Source organism: Pimephales promelas, chromosome 3 (assembly GCF_988280905.1).
Source record: "Pimephales promelas chromosome 3, fPimPro1.hap1.1, whole genome shotgun sequence".
Taxonomy (NCBI): domain Eukaryota; kingdom Metazoa; phylum Chordata; class Actinopteri; order Cypriniformes; family Leuciscidae; genus Pimephales; species Pimephales promelas.
Window position 1 is genome coordinate 17342510 of NC_142771.1, and position 18105 is coordinate 17360614.

Consider the following 18105-nt stretch of genomic DNA (forward strand, 5'->3'; position numbering starts at 1 on the left):
TTTTGAGAAGATTGGAGAAACTTAATTTTTCGCCCGAAAACGAAAAAAAACAAAAGGGGTAACACTGTCGTTTTTTTTTTCGGGTCGAAATTTTGAATTTCGATATCTCAGCTCTGGAAGGGTCTAGAGCCTCCATTTTTGCACTCAGGTCAAAGTCTCGTGGCCCTCTATCAGAATCCAGAGTTTTGAGAAGATTGGAGAAACTTAATTTTTCGCCCAAAAATGGAAAAAAACGAAAGGGGTAACACTGTCGTTTTTTTTTCGGGTCGAAATTTTGAATTTTGATATCTCAGCTCTGGAAGGGTCTAGAGCCTCCATTTTTGCACTCAGGTGAAAGTCTCACGGCCCTCTATCATAATCCAGAGTTTTGAGAAGATTGGAGAAACTTAATTTTTCGCCCAAAAATGGAAAAAAACGAAAGGGGTAACACTGTCGTTTTTTTTTCGGGTCGAAATTTTGAATTTCGATATCTCAGCTCTGGAAGGGTCTAGAGCCTCCATTTTTGCACTCAGGTCAAAGTCTCACAGCCCTCTATCATAATCCAGAGTTTTGAGAAGATTTGAGAAACTTAATTTTTCGCCCGAAAACGGAAAAAAACGAAAGGGGTAACACTGTCGTTTTTTTTTTCGGGTCGAAATTTTGAATTTCGATATCTCAGCTCTGGAAGGGTCTAGAGCCTCCATTTTTGCACTCAGGTCAAAGTCTCGTGGCCCTCTATCAGAATCCAGAGTTTTGAGAAGATTGGAGAAACTTAATTTTTCGCCCGAAAACGGAAAAAAACGAAAGGGGTAACACTGTCGTTTTTTTTTTCGGGTCGAAATTTTGAATTTCGATATCTCAGCTCTGGAAGGGTCTAGAGCCTCCATTTTTGCACTCAGGTCAAAGTCTCACAGCCCTCTATCATAATCCAGAGTTTTGAGAAGATTGGAGAAACTTAATTTTTCGCCCGAAAACGAAAAAAAACGAAAGGGGTAACACTATCGTTTTTTTTTCGGGTCGAAATTTTGAATTTCGATATCTCAGCTCTGGAAGGGTCTAGAGCCTCCATTTTTGCACTCAGGTCAAAGTCTTGTGGCCCTCTATCAGAATCCAGAGTTTTGAGAAGATTGGAGAAACTTAATTTTTCGCCCGAAAACGGAAAAAAACGAAAGGGGTAACACTGTCGTTTTTTTTTTCGGGTCGAAATTTTGAATTTCGATATCTCAGCTCTGGAAGGGTCTAGAGCCTCCATTTTTGCACTCAGGTCAAAGTCTCACAGCCCTCTATCATAATACAGAGTTTTGAGAAGATTGGAGAAACTTAATTTTTCGCCCAAAAATGGAAAAAAACTAAAGGGGTAACACTGTCGTTTTTTTTTCGGGTCGAAATTTTGAATTTTGATATCTCAGCTCTGGAAGGGTCTAGAGCCTCCATTTTTGCACTCAGGTGAAAGTCTCACGGCCCTCTATCATAATCCAGAGTTTTGAGAAGATTGGAGAAACTTAATTTTTCGCCCAAAAATGGAAAAAAACGAAAGGGGTAACACTGTCGTTTTTTTTTCGGGTCGAAATTTTGAATTTCGATATCTCAGCTCTGGAAGGGTCTAGAGCCTCCATTTTTGCACTCAGGTCAAAGTCTCACAGCCCTCTATCATAATCCAGAGTTTTGAGAAGATTGGAGAAACTTAATTTTTCGCCCAAAAATGGAAAAAAACGAAAGGGGTAACACTGTCGTTTTTTTTTTCGGGTCGAAATTTTGAATTTTGATATCTCAGCTCTGGAAGGGTCTAGAGCCTCCATTTTTGCACTCAGGTGAAAGTCTCACGGCCCTCTATCATAATCCAGAGTTTTGAGAAGATTGGAGAAACTTAATTTTTCGCCCAAAAATGGAAAAAAACGAAAGGGGTAACACTGTCGTTTTTTTTTCGGGTCGAAATTTTGAATTTCGATATCTCAGCTCTGGAAGGGTCTAGAGCCTCCATTTTTGCACTCAGGTCAAAGTCTCACAGCCCTCTATCATAATCCAGAGTTTTGAGAAGATTGGAGAAACTTAATTTTTCGCCCAAAAATGGAAAAAAACGAAAGGGGTAACACTGTCGTTTTTTTTTTCGGGTCGAAATTTTGAATTTTGATATCTCAGCTCTGGAAGGCTCTAGAGCCTCCATTTTTGCACTCAGGTGAAAGTCTCACGGCCCTCTATCATAATCCAGAGTTTTGAGAAGATTGGAGAAACTTAATTTTTCGCCCAAAAATGGAAAAAAACGAAAGGGGTAACACTGTCGTTTTTTTTTCGGGTCGAAATTTTGAATTTCGATATCTCAGCTCTGGAAGGGTCTAGAGCCTCCATTTTTGCACTCAGGTCAAAGTCTCACGGCCCTCTATCATAATCCAGAGTTTTGAGAAGATTGGAGAAACTTAATTTTTCGCCCGAAAACGAAAAAAAAACAAAAGGGGTAACACTGTCGTTTTTTTTTCGGGTCGAAATTTTGAATTTTGATATCTCAGCTCTGGAAGGGTCTAGAGCCTCCATTTTTGCACTCAGGTGAAAGTCTCACGGCCCTCTATCATAATCCAGAGTTTTGAGAAGATTGGAGAAACTTAATTTTTCGCCCAAAAATGGAAAAAAACGAAAGGGGTAACACTGTCGTTTTTTTTTCGGGTCGAAATTTTGAATTTCGATATCTCAGCTCTGGAAGGGTCTAGAGCCTCCATTTTTGCACTCAGGTCAAAGTCTCACAGCCCTCTATCATAATCCAGAGTTTTGAGAAGATTTGAGAAACTTAATTTTTCGCCCGAAAACGGAAAAAAACGAAAGGGGTAACACTGTCGTTTTTTTTTCGGGTCGAAATTTTGAATTTTGATATCTCAGCTCTGGAAGGGTCTAGAGCCTCCATTTTTGCACTCAGGTCAAAGTCTCGTGGCCCTCTATCAGAATCCAGAGTTTTGAGAAGATAGGAGAAACTTAATTTTTCGCCCGAAAATGGAAAAAAACGAAAGGGGTAACACTGTCGTTTTTTTTTCGGGTCGAAATTTTGAATTTCGATATCTCAGCTCTGGAAGGGTCTAGAGCCTCCATTTTTGCACTCAGGTCAAAGTCTCACAGCCCTCTATCATAATCCAGAGTTTTGAGAAGATTGGAGAAACTTAATTTTTCGCCCGAAAACGAAAAAAAACGAAAGGGGTAACACTGTCGTTTTTTTTTCGGGTCGAAATTTTGAATTTCGATATCTCAGCTCTGGAAGGGTCTAGAGCCTCCATTTTTGCACTCAGGTCAAAGTCTTGTGGCCCTCTATCACAATCCAGAGTTTTGAGAAGATTGGAGAAACTTAATTTTTCGCCCGAAAACGGAAAAAAACGAAAGGGGTAACACTGTCGTTTTTTTTTCGGGTCGAAATTTTGAATTTTGATATCTCAGCTCTGGAAGGGTCTAGAGCCTCCATTTTTGCACTCAGGTCAAAGTCTCACAGCCCTCTATCATAATCCAGAGTTTTGAGAAGATTTGAGAAACTTAATTTTTCGCCCGAAAATGGAAAAAAACGAAAGGGGTAACACTGTCGTTTTTTTTTCGGGTCGAAATTTTGAATTTCGATATCTCAGCTCTGGAAGGGTCTAGAGCCTCCATTTTTGCACTCAGGTCAAAGTCTCACAGCCCTCTATCATAATCCAGAGTTTTGAGAAGATTGGAGAAACTTAATTTTTCGCCCGAAAACGAAAAAAAACAAAAGGGGTAACACTGTCGTTTTTTTTTTCGGGTCGAAATTTTGAATTTCGATATCTCAGCTCTGGAAGGGTCTAGAGCCTCCATTTTTGCACTCAGGTCAAAGTCTCGTGGCCCTCTATCAGAATCCAGAGTTTTGAGAAGATAGGAGAAACTTAATTTTTCGACCGAAAATGGAAAAAAACGAAAGGGGTAACACTGTCGTTTTTTTTTTCGGGTCGAAATTTTGAATTTCGATATCTCAGCTCTGGAAGGGTCTAGAGCCTCCATTTTTGCACTCAGGTCAAAGTCTCACAGCCCTCTATCACAATCCAGAGTTTTGAGAAGATTGGAGAAACTTAATTTTTCGCCCGAAAACGGAAAAAAACGAAAGGGGTAACACTGTCGTTTTTTGTTTCGGGTCGAAATTTTGAATTTCGATATCTCAGCTCTGGAAGGGTCTAGAGCCTCCATTTTTGCACTCAGGTGAAAGTCTCACGGCCCTCTATCATAATCCAGAGTTTTGAGAAGATTGGAGAAACTTAATTTTTCGCCCAAAAATGGAAAAAAACGAAAGGGGTAACACTGTCGTTTTTTTTTCGGGTCGAAATTTTGAATTTTGATATCTCAGCTCTGGAAGGGTCTAGAGCCTCCATTTTTGCACTCAGGTGAAAGTCTCACGGCCCTCTATCATAATCCAGAGTTTTGAGAAGATTGGAGAAACTTAATTTTTCGCCCAAAAATGGAAAAAAAACGAAAGGGGTAACACTGTCGTTTTTTTTTCGGGTCGAAATTTTTAATTTCGATATCTCAGCTCTGGAAGGGTCTAGAGCCTCCATTTTTGCACTCAGGTCAAAGTCTCACAGCCCTCTATCATAATCCAGAGTTTTGAGAAGATTGGAGAAACTTAATTTTTCGCCCGAAAACGAAAAAAAACAAAAGGGGTAACACTGTCGTTTTTTTTTCGGGTCGAAATTTTGAATTTCGATATCTCAGCTCTGGAAGGGTCTAGAGCCTCCATTTTTGCACTCAGGTCAAAGTCTCGTGGCCCTCTATCAGAATCCAGAGTTTTGAGAAACTTAATTTTTTGCCCAAAAACGAAAAAAACGAAAGGGGTAACACTGTCGTTTTTTTTTTCGGGTCGAATTTTTGAATTTTGATATCTCAGCTCTAGAAGGGTCTAGATCATCCATTTTTGCACTCAGGTCAAAGTCTCACAGCCCTCTATCATAATCCAGAGTTTTGAGAAGATTGGAGAAACTTAATTTTTCGCCTGAAAACGAAAAAAAAAACGAAAGGGGTAACACTGTCGTTTTTTTTCGGGTCGAAATTTTGAATTTTGATATCTCAGCTCTGGAAGGGTCTAGATCCTCCATTTTTGCACTCAGGTCAAAGTCTCACAGCCCTCTATCATAATATTGAGTTTTGAGAAGATTGGAGAAACTTAATTTTTCGCCCGAAAATGGAAAAAAACGAAAGGGGTAACACTGTCGTTTTTTTTTTCGGGTCGAAATTTTGAATTTCGATATCTCAGCTCTGGAAGGGTCTAGAGCCTCCATTTTTGCACTCAGGTCAAAGTCTCACAGCCCTCTATCATAATCCAGAGTTTTGAGAAGATTGGAGAAACTTAATTTTTCACCCGAAAACGAAAAAAAACAAAAGGGGTAACACTGTCGTTTTTTTTTCGGGTCGAAATTTTGAATTTCGATATCTCAGCTCTGGAAGGGTCTAGAGCCTCCATTTTTGCACTCAGGTCAAAGTCTCGTGGCCCTCTATCAGAATCCGGAGTTTTGAGAAGATTGGAGAAACGTAATTTTTCGCCCGAAAACGGAAAAAAACGAAAGGGGTAACACTGTCGTTTTTTTTTTCGGGTCGAAATTTTGAATTTCGATATCTCAGCTCTGGAAGGGTCTAGAGCCTCCATTTTTGCACTCAGGTCAAAGTCTCGTGGCCCTCTATCATAATACAGAGTTTTGAGAAGATTGGAGAAACTTAATTTTTCGCCCGAAAATGGAAAAAAACGAAAGGGGTAACACTGTCGTTTTTTTTTCGGGTCGAAATTTTGAATTTCGATATCTCAGCTCTGGAAGGGTCTAGAGCCTCCATTTTTGCACTCAGGTCAAAGTCTCACAGCCCTCTATCATAATCCAGAGTTTTGAGAAGATTGGAGAAACTTAATTTTTCGCCCAAAAATGGAAAAAAACGAAAGGGGTAACACTGTCGTTTTTTTTTCGGGTCGAAATTTTGAATTTCGATATCTCAGCTCTGGAAGGGTCTAGAGCCTCCATTTTTGCACTCAGGTCAAAGTCTCACAGCCCTCTATCATAATCCAGAGTTTTGAGAAGATTGGAGAAACTTAATTTTTCGCCCGAAAACGAAAAAAAACAAAAGGGGTAACACTGTCGTTTTTTTTTCGGGTCGAAATTTTGAATTTCGATATCTCAGCTCTGGAAGGGTCTAGAGCCTCAATTTTTGCACTCAGGTCAAAGTCTCGTGGCCCTCTATCAGAATCCAGAGTTTTGAGAAGATTGGAGAAACTTAATTTTTCGCCCAAAAATGGAAAAAAACGAAAGGGGTAACACTGTCGTTTTTTTTTTCGGGTCGAAATTTTGAATTTTGATATCTCAGCTCTGGAAGGGTCTAGAGCCTCCATTTTTGCACTCAGGTGAAAGTCTCACGGCCCTCTATCATAATCCAGAGTTTTGAGAAGATTGGAGAAACTTAATTTTTCGCCCAAAAATGGAAAAAAACGAAAGGGGTAACACTGTCGTTTTTTTTTCGGGTCGAAATTTTGAATTTCGATATCTCAGCTCTGGAAGGGTCTAGAGCCTCCATTTTTGCACTCAGGTCAAAGTCTCACAGCCCTCTATCATAATCCAGAGTTTTGAGAAGATTTGAGAAACTTAATTTTTCGCCCGAAAATGGAAAAAAACGAAAGGGGTAACACTGTCGTTTTTTTTTCGGGTCGAAATTTTGAATTTCGATATCTCAGCTCTGGAAGGGTCTAGAGCCTCCATTTTTGCACTCAGGTCAAAGTCTCACAGCCCTCTATCATAATCCAGAGTTTTGAGAAGATTGGAGAAACTTAATTTTTCGCCCGAAAACGAAAAAAAACAAAAGGGGTAACACTGTCGTTTTTTTTTCGGGTCGAAATTTTGAATTTCGATATCTCAGCTCTGGAAGGGTCTAGAGCCTCCATTTTTGCACTCAGGTCAAAGTCTCACAGCCCTCTATCATAATACAGAGTTTTGAGAAGATTGGAGAAACTTAATTTTTCGCCCAAAAATGGAAAAAAACGAAAGGGGTAACACTGTCGTTTTTTTTTCGGGTCGAAATTTTGAATTTTGATATCTCAGCTCTGGAAGGGTCTAGAGCCTCCATTTTTGCACTCAGGTGAAAGTCTCACGGCCCTCTATCATAATCCAGAGTTTTGAGAAGATTGGAGAAACTTAATTTTTCGCCCAAAAATGGAAAAAAACGAAAGGGGTAACACTGTCGTTTTTTTTTCGGGTCGAAATTTTGAATTTCGATATCTCAGCTCTGGAAGGGTCTAGAGCCTCCATTTTTGCACTCAGGTCAAAGTCTCACAGCCCTCTATCATAATCCAGAGTTTTGAGAAGATTTGAGAAACTTAATTTTTCGCCCGAAAATGGAAAAAAACGAAAGGGGTAACACTGTCGTTTTTTTTTCGGGTCGAAATTTTGAATTTCGATATCTCAGCTCTGGAAGGGTCTAGAGCCTCCATTTTTGCACTCAGGTCAAAGTCTCACAGCCCTCTATCATAATCCAGAGTTTTGAGAAGATTGGAGAAACTTAATTTTTCGCCCGAAAACGAAAAAAAACAAAAGGGGTAACACTGTCGTTTTTTTTTCGGGTCGAAATTTTGAATTTCGATATCTCAGCTCTGGAAGGGTCTAGAGCCTCCATTTTTGCACTCAGGTCAATGTCTCACAGCCCTCTATCATAATCCAGAGTTTTGAGAAGATTGGAGAAACTTAATTTTTCGCCCGAAAACGAAAAAAAACAAAAGGGGTAACACTGTCGTTTTTTTTTCGGGTCGAAATTTTGAATTTCGATATCTCAGCTCTGGAAGGGTCTAGAGCCTCCATTTTTGCACTCAGGTCAAAGTCTCGTGGCCCTCTATCAGAATCCAGAGTTTTGAGAAGATTGGAGAAACTTAATTTTTCGCCCGAAAACGGAAAAAAACGAAAGGGGTAACACTGTCGTTTTTTTTTTTCGGGTCGAAATTTTGAATTTCGATATCTCAGCTCTGGAAGGGTCTAGAGCCTCCATTTTTGCACTCAGGTCAAAGTCTCACAGCCCTCTATCATAATCCAGAGTTTTGAGAAGATTGGAGAAACTTAATTTTTCGCCCGAAAACGAAAAAAAACGAAAGGGGTAACACTATCGTTTTTTTTTCGGGTCGAAATTTTGAATTTCGATATCTCAGCTCTGGAAGGGTCTAGAGCCTCCATTTTTGCACTCAGGTCAAAGTCTTGTGGCCCTCTATCACAATCCAGAGTTTTGAGAAGATTGGAGAAACTTAATTTTTCGCCCGAAAACGGAAAAAAACGAAAGGGGTAACACTGTCGTTTTTTTTTTCGGGTCGAAATTTTGAATTTCGATATCTCAGCTCTGGAAGGGTCTAGAGCCTCCATTTTTGCACTCAGGTCAAAGTCTCACAGCCCTCTATCATAATACAGAGTTTTGAGAAGATTGGAGAAACTTAATTTTTCGCCCAAAAATGGAAAAAAACGAAAGGGGTAACACTGTCGTTTTTTTTTCGGGTCGAAATTTTGAATTTTGATATCTCAGCTCTGGAAGGGTCTAGAGCCTCCATTTTTGCACTCAGGTGAAAGTCTCACGGCCCTCTATCATAATCCAGAGTTTTGAGAAGATTGGAGAAACTTAATTTTTCGCCCAAAAATGGAAAAAAACGAAAGGGGTAACACTGTCGTTTTTTTTTCGGGTCGAAATTTTGAATTTCGATATCTCAGCTCTGGAAGGGTCTAGAGCCTCCATTTTTGCACTCAGGTCAAAGTCTCACGGCCCTCTATCATAATCCAGAGTTTTGAGAAGATTGGAGAAACTTAATTTTTCGCCCGAAAACGAAAAAAAACAAAAGGGGTAACACTGTCGTTTTTTTTTCGGGTCGAAATTTTGAATTTTGATATCTCAGCTCTGGAAGGGTCTAGAGCCTCCATTTTTGCACTCAGGTGAAAGTCTCACGGCCCTCTATCATAATCCAGAGTTTTGAGAAGATTGGAGAAACTTAATTTTTCGCCCAAAAATGGAAAAAAACGAAAGGGGTAACACTGTCGTTTTTTTTTCGGGTCGAAATTTTGAATTTCGATATCTCAGCTCTGGAAGGGTCTAGAGCCTCCATTTTTGCACTCAGGTCAAAGTCTCACAGCCCTCTATCATAATCCAGAGTTTTGAGAAGATTTGAGAAACTTAATTTTTCGCCCGAAAACGGAAAAAAACGAAAGGGGTAACACTGTCGTTTTTTTTTCGGGTCGAAATTTTGAATTTCGATATCTCAGCTCTGGAAGGGTCTAGAGCCTCCATTTTTGCACTCAGGTCAAAGTCTCACAGCCCTCTATCATAATCCAGAGTTTTGAGAAGATTTGAGAAACTTAATTTTTCGCCCGAAAACGGAAAAAAACGAAAGGGGTAACACTGTCGTTTTTTTTTCGGGTCGAAATTTTGAATTTTGATATCTCAGCTCTGGAAGGGTCTAGAGCCTCCATTTTTGCACTCAGGTCAAAGTCTCGTGGCCCTCTATCAGAATCCAGAGTTTTGAGAAGATAGGAGAAACTTAATTTTTCGCCCGAAAATGGAAAAAAACGAAAGGGGTAACACTGTCGTTTTTTTTTCGGGTCGAAATTTTGAATTTCGATATCTCAGCTCTGGAAGGGTCTAGAGCCTCCATTTTTGCACTCAGGTCAAAGTCTCGTGGCCCTCTATCAGAATCCAGAGTTTTGAGAAGATAGGAGAAACTTAATTTTTCGACCGAAAATGGAAAAAAACGAAAGGGGTAACACTGTCGTTTTTTTTTTCGGGTCGAAATTTTGAATTTCGATATCTCAGCTCTGGAAGGGTCTAGAGCCTCCATTTTTGCACTCAGGTCAAAGTCTCACAGCCCTCTATCATAATCTAGAGTTTTGAGAAGATTGGAGAAACTTAATTTTTCGCCCGAAAACGAAAAAAAAACAAAAGGGGTAACACTGTCGTTTTTTTTTCGGGTCGAAATTTTGAATTTCGATATCTCAGCTCTGGAAGGGTCTAGAGCCTCCATTTTTGCACTCAGGTCAAAGTCTCGTGGCCCTCTATCAGAATCCAGAGTTTTGAGAAGATTGGAGAAACTTAATTTTTCGCCCGAAAACGAAAAAAAACAAAAGGGGTAACACTGTCGTTTTTTTTTCGGGTCGAAATTTTGAATTTCGATATCTCAGCTCTGGAAGGGTCTAGAGCCTCCATTTTTGCACTCAGGTCAAAGTCTCACAGCCCTCTATCATAATCCAGAGTTTTGAGAAGATTGGAGAAACTTAATTTTTCGCCCGAAAACGAAAAAAAACGAAAGGGGTAACACTGTCGTTTTTTTTTCGGGTCGAAATTTTGAATTTCGATATCTCAGCTCTGGAAGGGTCTAGAGCCTCCATTTTTGCACTCAGGTCAAAGTCTCACAGCCCTCTATCATAATCCAGAGTTTTGAGAAGATTGGAGAAACTTAATTTTTCGCCCAAAAATGGAAAAAAACGAAAGGGGTAACACTGTCGTTTTTTTTTCGGGTCGAAATTTTGAATTTTGATATCTCAGCTCTGGAAGGGTCTAGAGCCTCCATTTTTGCACTCAGGTGAAAGTCTCACGGCCCTCTATCATAATCCAGAGTTTTGAGAAGATTGGAGAAACTTAATTTTTCGCCCAAAAATGGAAAAAAACGAAAGGGGTAACACTGTCGTTTTTTTTTTCGGGTCGAAATTTTGAATTTCGATATCTCAGCTCTGGAAGGGTCTAGAGCCTCCATTTTTGCACTCAGGTCAAAGTCTCACAGCCCTCTATCATAATCCAGAGTTTTGAGAAGATTTGAGAAACTTAATTTTTCGCCCGAAAACGGAAAAAAACGAAAGGGGTAACACTGTCGTTTTTTTTTTCGGGTCGAAATTTTGAATTTCGATATCTCAGCTCTGGAAGGGTCTAGAGCCTCCATTTTTGCACTCAGGTCAAAGTCTCGTGGCCCTCTATCAGAATCCAGAGTTTTGAGAAGATTGGAGAAACTTAATTTTTCGCCCGAAAACGGAAAAAAACGAAAGGGGTAACACTGTCGTTTTTTTTTTCGGGTCGAAATTTTGAATTTCGATATCTCAGCTCTGGAAGGGTCTAGAGCCTCCATTTTTGCACTCAGGTCAAAGTCTCACAGCCCTCTATCATAATCCAGAGTTTTGAGAAGATTGGAGAAACTTAATTTTTCGCCCGAAAACGAAAAAAAACGAAAGGGGTAACACTATCGTTTTTTTTTCGGGTCGAAATTTTGAATTTCGATGTCTCAGCTCTGGAAGGGTCTAGAGCCTCCATTTTTGCACTCAGGTCAAAGTCTTGTGGCCCTCTATCAGAATCCAGAGTTTTGAGAAGATTGGAGAAACTTAATTTTTCGCCCGAAAACGGAAAAAAACGAAAGGGGTAACACTGTCGTTTTTTTTTTCGGGTCGAAATTTTGAATTTCGATATCTCAGCTCTGGAAGGGTCTAGAGCCTCCATTTTTGCACTCAGGTCAAAGTCTCACAGCCCTCTATCATAATACAGAGTTTTGAGAAGATTGGAGAAACTTAATTTTTCGCCCAAAAATGGAAAAAAACTAAAGGGGTAACACTGTCGTTTTTTTTTCGGGTCGAAATTTTGAATTTTGATATCTCAGCTCTGGAAGGGTCTAGAGCCTCCATTTTTGCACTCAGGTGAAAGTCTCACGGCCCTCTATCATAATCCAGAGTTTTGAGAAGATTGGAGAAACTTAATTTTTCGCCCAAAAATGGAAAAAAACGAAAGGGGTAACACTGTCGTTTTTTTTTCGGGTCGAAATTTTGAATTTCGATATCTCAGCTCTGGAAGGGTCTAGAGCCTCCATTTTTGCACTCAGGTCAAAGTCTCACAGCCCTCTATCATAATCCAGAGTTTTGAGAAGATTGGAGAAACTTAATTTTTCGCCCAAAAATGGAAAAAAACGAAAGGGGTAACACTGTCGTTTTTTTTTTCGGGTCGAAATTTTGAATTTTGATATCTCAGCTCTGGAAGGGTCTAGAGCCTCCATTTTTGCACTCAGGTGAAAGTCTCACGGCCCTCTATCATAATCCAGAGTTTTGAGAAGATTGGAGAAACTTAATTTTTCGCCCAAAAATGGAAAAAAACGAAAGGGGTAACACTGTCGTTTTTTTTTCGGGTCGAAATTTTGAATTTCGATATCTCAGCTCTGGAAGGGTCTAGAGCCTCCATTTTTGCACTCAGGTCAAAGTCTCACAGCCCTCTATCATAATCCAGAGTTTTGAGAAGATTGGAGAAACTTAATTTTTCGCCCAAAAATGGAAAAAAACGAAAGGGGTAACACTGTCGTTTTTTTTTTCGGGTCGAAATTTTGAATTTTGATATCTCAGCTCTGGAAGGGTCTAGAGCCTCCATTTTTGCACTCAGGTGAAAGTCTCACGGCCCTCTATCATAATCCAGAGTTTTGAGAAGATTGGAGAAACTTAATTTTTCGCCCAAAAATGGAAAAAAACGAAAGGGGTAACACTGTCGTTTTTTTTTCGGGTCGAAATTTTGAATTTCGATATCTCAGCTCTGGAAGGGTCTAGAGCCTCCATTTTTGCACTCAGGTCAAAGTCTCACAGCCCTCTATCATAATCCAGAGTTTTGAGAAGATTGGAGAAACTTAATTTTTCGCCCAAAAATGGAAAAAAACGAAAGGGGTAACACTGTCGTTTTTTTTTTCGGGTCGAAATTTTGAATTTTGATATCTCAGCTCTGGAAGGGTCTAGAGCCTCCATTTTTGCACTCAGGTGAAAGTCTCACGGCCCTCTATCATAATCCAGAGTTTTGAGAAGATTGGAGAAACTTAATTTTTCGCCCAAAAATGGAAAAAAACGAAAGGGGTAACACTGTCGTTTTTTTTTCGGGTCGAAATTTTGAATTTCGATATCTCAGCTCTGGAAGGGTCTAGAGCCTCCATTTTTGCACTCAGGTCAAAGTCTCACGACCCTCTATCATAATCCAGAGTTTTGAGAAGATTGGAGAAACTTAATTTTTCGCCCGAAAACGAAAAAAAACAAAAGGGGTAACACTGTCGTTTTTTTTTCGGGTCGAAATTTTGAATTTTGATATCTCAGCTCTGGAAGGGTCTAGAGCCTCCATTTTTGCACTCAGGTGAAAGTCTCACGGACCTCTATCATAATCCAGAGTTTTGAGAAGATTGGAGAAACTTAATTTTTCGCCCAAAAATGGAAAAAAACGAAAGGGGTAACACTGTCGTTTTTTTTTCGGGTCGAAATTTTGAATTTCGATATCTCAGCTCTGGAAGGGTCTAGAGCCTCCATTTTTGCACTCAGGTCAAAGTCTCACAGCCCTCTATCATAATCCAGAGTTTTGAGAAGATTTGAGAAACTTAATTTTTCGCCCGAAAACGGAAAAAAACGAAAGGGGTAACACTGTCGTTTTTTTTTCGGGTCGAAATTTTGAATTTTGATATCTCAGCTCTGGAAGGGTCTAGAGCCTCCATTTTTGCACTCAGGTCAAAGTCTCGTGGCCCTCTATCAGAATCCAGAGTTTTGAGAAGATAGGAGAAACTTAATTTTTCGCCCGAAAATGGAAAAAAACGAAAGGGGTAACACTGTCGTTTTTTTTTCGGGTCGAAATTTTGAATTTCGATATCTCAGCTCTGGAAGGGTCTAGAGCCTCCATTTTTGCACTCAGGTCAAAGTCTCACAGCCCTCTATCATAATCCAGAGTTTTGAGAAGATTGGAGAAACTTAATTTTTCGCCCGAAAACGAAAAAAAACGAAAGGGGTAACACTGTCGTTTTTTTTTCGGGTCGAAATTTTGAATTTCGATATCTCAGCTCTGGAAGGGTCTAGAGCCTCCATTTTTGCACTCAGGTCAAAGTCTTGTGGCCCTCTATCACAATCCAGAGTTTTGAGAAGATTGGAGAAACTTAATTTTTCGCCCGAAAACGGAAAAAAACGAAAGGGGTAACACTGTCGTTTTTTTTTCGGGTCGAAATTTTGAATTTTGATATCTCAGCTCTGGAAGGGTCTAGAGCCTCCATTTTTGCACTCAGGTCAAAGTCTCACAGCCCTCTATCATAATCCAGAGTTTTGAGAAGATTTGAGAAACTTAATTTTTCGCCCGAAAATGGAAAAAAACGAAAGGGGTAACACTGTCGTTTTTTTTTCGGGTCGAAATTTTGAATTTCGATATCTCAGCTCTGGAAGGGTCTAGAGCCTCCATTTTTGCACTCAGGTCAAAGTCTCACAGCCCTCTATCATAATCCAGAGTTTTGAGAAGATTGGAGAAACTTAATTTTTCGCCCGAAAACGAAAAAAAACAAAAGGGGTAACACTGTCGTTTTTTTTTTCGGGTCGAAATTTTGAATTTCGATATCTCAGCTCTGGAAGGGTCTAGAGCCTCCATTTTTGCACTCAGGTCAAAGTCTCGTGGCCCTCTATCAGAATCCAGAGTTTTGAGAAGATAGGAGAAACTTAATTTTTCGACCGAAAATGGAAAAAAACGAAAGGGGTAACACTGTCGTTTTTTTTTTCGGGTCGAAATTTTGAATTTCGATATCTCAGCTCTGGAAGGGTCTAGAGCCTCCATTTTTGCACTCAGGTCAAAGTCTCACAGCCCTCTATCACAATCCAGAGTTTTGAGAAGATTGGAGAAACTTAATTTTTCGCCCGAAAACGGAAAAAAACGAAAGGGGTAACACTGTCGTTTTTTGTTTCGGGTCGAAATTTTGAATTTCGATATCTCAGCTCTGGAAGGGTCTAGAGCCTCCATTTTTGCACTCAGGTGAAAGTCTCACGGCCCTCTATCATAATCCAGAGTTTTGAGAAGATTGGAGAAACTTAATTTTTCGCCCAAAAATGGAAAAAAACGAAAGGGGTAACACTGTCGTTTTTTTTTCGGGTCGAAATTTTGAATTTTGATATCTCAGCTCTGGAAGGGTCTAGAGCCTCCATTTTTGCACTCAGGTGAAAGTCTCACGGCCCTCTATCATAATCCAGAGTTTTGAGAAGATTGGAGAAACTTAATTTTTCGCCCAAAAATGGAAAAAAAACGAAAGGGGTAACACTGTCGTTTTTTTTTCGGGTCGAAATTTTGAATTTCGATATCTCAGCTCTGGAAGGGTCTAGAGCCTCCATTTTTGCACTCAGGTCAAAGTCTCACAGCCCTCTATCATAATCCAGAGTTTTGAGAAGATTGGAGAAACTTAATTTTTCGCCCGAAAACGAAAAAAAAACAAAAGGGGTAACACTGTCGTTTTTTTTTCGGGTCGAAATTTTGAATTTCGATATCTCAGCTCTGGAAGGGTCTAGAGCCTCCATTTTTGCACTCAGGTCAAAGTCTCGTGGCCCTCTATCAGAATCCAGAGTTTTGAGAAACTTAATTTTTTGCCCAAAAATGAAAAAAACGAAAGGGGTAACACTGTCGTTTTTTTTTTCGGGTCGAATTTTTGAATTTTGATATCTCAGCTCTAGAAGGGTCTAGATCATCCATTTTTGCACTCAGGTCAAAGTCTCACAGCCCTCTATCATAATCCAGAGTTTTGAGAAGATTGGAGAAACTTAATTTTTCGCCTGAAAACGAAAAAAAAAACGAAAGGGGTAACACTGTCGTTTTTTTTCGGGTCGAAATTTTGAATTTTGATATCTCAGCTCTGGAAGGGTCTAGATCCTCCATTTTTGCACTCAGGTCAAAGTCTCACAGCCCTCTATCATAATATTGAGTTTTGAGAAGATTGGAGAAACTTAATTTTTCGCCCGAAAATGGAAAAAAACGAAAGGGGTAACACTGTCGTTTTTTTTTTCGGGTCGAAATTTTGAATTTCGATATCTCAGCTCTGGAAGGGTCTAGAGCCTCCATTTTTGCACTCAGGTCAAAGTCTCACAGCCCTCTATCATAATCCAGAGTTTTGAGAAGATTGGAGAAACTTAATTTTTCACCCGAAAACGAAAAAAAACAAAAGGGGTAACACTGTCGTTTTTTTTTCGGGTCGAAATTTTGAATTTCGATATCTCAGCTCTGGAAGGGTCTAGAGCCTCCATTTTTGCACTCAGGTCAAAGTCTCGTGGCCCTCTATCAGAATCCGGAGTTTTGAGAAGATTGGAGAAACGTAATTTTTCGCCCGAAAACGGAAAAAAACGAAAGGGGTAACACTGTCGTTTTTTTTTTCGGGTCGAAATTTTGAATTTCGATATCTCAGCTCTGGAAGGGTCTAGAGCCTCCATTTTTGCACTCAGGTCAAAGTCTCGTGGCCCTCTATCATAATACAGAGTTTTGAGAAGATTGGAGAAACTTAATTTTTCGCCCGAAAATGGAAAAAAACGAAAGGGGTAACACTGTCGTTTTTTTTTCGGGTCGAAATTTTGAATTTCGATATCTCAGCTCTGGAAGGGTCTAGAGCCTCCATTTTTGCACTCAGGTCAAAGTCTCACAGCCCTCTATCATAATCCAGAGTTTTGAGAAGATTGGAGAAACTTAATTTTTCGCCCAAAAATGGAAAAAAACGAAAGGGGTAACACTGTCGTTTTTTTTTCGGGTCGAAATTTTGAATTTCGATATCTCAGCTCTGGAAGGGTCTAGAGCCTCCATTTTTGCACTCAGGTCAAAGTCTCACAGCCCTCTATCATAATCCAGAGTTTTGAGAAGATTGGAGAAACTTAATTTTTCGCCCGAAAACGAAAAAAAACAAAAGGGGTAACACTGTCGTTTTTTTTTCGGGTCGAAATTTTGAATTTCGATATCTCAGCTCTGGAAGGGTCTAGAGCCTCAATTTTTGCACTCAGGTCAAAGTCTCGTGGCCCTCTATCAGAATCCAGAGTTTTGAGAAGATTGGAGAAACTTAATTTTTCGCCCAAAAATGGAAAAAAACGAAAGGGGTAACACTGTCGTTTTTTTTTTCGGGTCGAAATTTTGAATTTTGATATCTCAGCTCTGGAAGGGTCTAGAGCCTCCATTTTTGCACTCAGGTGAAAGTCTCACGGCCCTCTATCATAATCCAGAGTTTTGAGAAGATTGGAGAAACTTAATTTTTCGCCCAAAAATGGAAAAAAACGAAAGGGGTAACACTGTCGTTTTTTTTTCGGGTCGAAATTTTGAATTTCGATATCTCAGCTCTGGAAGGGTCTAGAGCCTCCATTTTTGCACTCAGGTCAAAGTCTCACAGCCCTCTATCATAATCCAGAGTTTTGAGAAGATTTGAGAAACTTAATTTTTCGCCCGAAAATGGAAAAAAACGAAAGGGGTAACACTGTCGTTTTTTTTTCGGGTCGAAATTTTGAATTTCGATATCTCAGCTCTGGAAGGGTCTAGAGCCTCCATTTTTGCACTCAGGTCAAAGTCTCACAGCCCTCTATCATAATCCAGAGTTTTGAGAAGATTGGAGAAACTTAATTTTTCGCCCGAAAACGAAAAAAAACAAAAGGGGTAACACTGTCGTTTTTTTTTCGGGTCGAAATTTTGAATTTCGATATCTCAGCTCTGGAAGGGTCTAGAGCCTCCATTTTTGCACTCAGGTCAAAGTCTCACAGCCCTCTATCATAATCCAGAGTTTTGAGAAGATTTGAGAAACTTAATTTTTCGCCCGAAAATGGAAAAAAACGAAAGGGGTAACACTGTCGTTTTTTTTTCGGGTCGAAATTTTGAATTTCGATATCTCAGCTCTGGAAGGGTCTAGAGCCTCCATTTTTGCACTCAGGTCAAAGTCTCACAGCCCTCTATCATAATCCAGAGTTTTGAGAAGATTGGAGAAACTTAATTTTTCGCCCGAAAACGAAAAAAAACAAAAGGGGTAACACTGTCGTTTTTTTTTCGGGTCGAAATTTTGAATTTCGATATCTCAGCTCTGGAAGGGTCTAGAGCCTCCATTTTTGCACTCAGGTCAATGTCTCACAGCCCTCTATCATAATCCAGAGTTTTGAGAAGATTGGAGAAACTTAATTTTTCGCCCGAAAACGAAAAAAAACAAAAGGGGTAACACTGTCGTTTTTTTTTCGGGTCGAAATTTTGAATTTCGATATCTCAGCTCTGGAAGGGTCTAGAGCCTCCATTTTTGCACTCAGGTCAAAGTCTCGTGGCCCTCTATCAGAATCCAGAGTTTTGAGAAGATTGGAGAAACTTAATTTTTCGCCCGAAAACGGAAAAAAACGAAAGGGGTAACACTGTCGT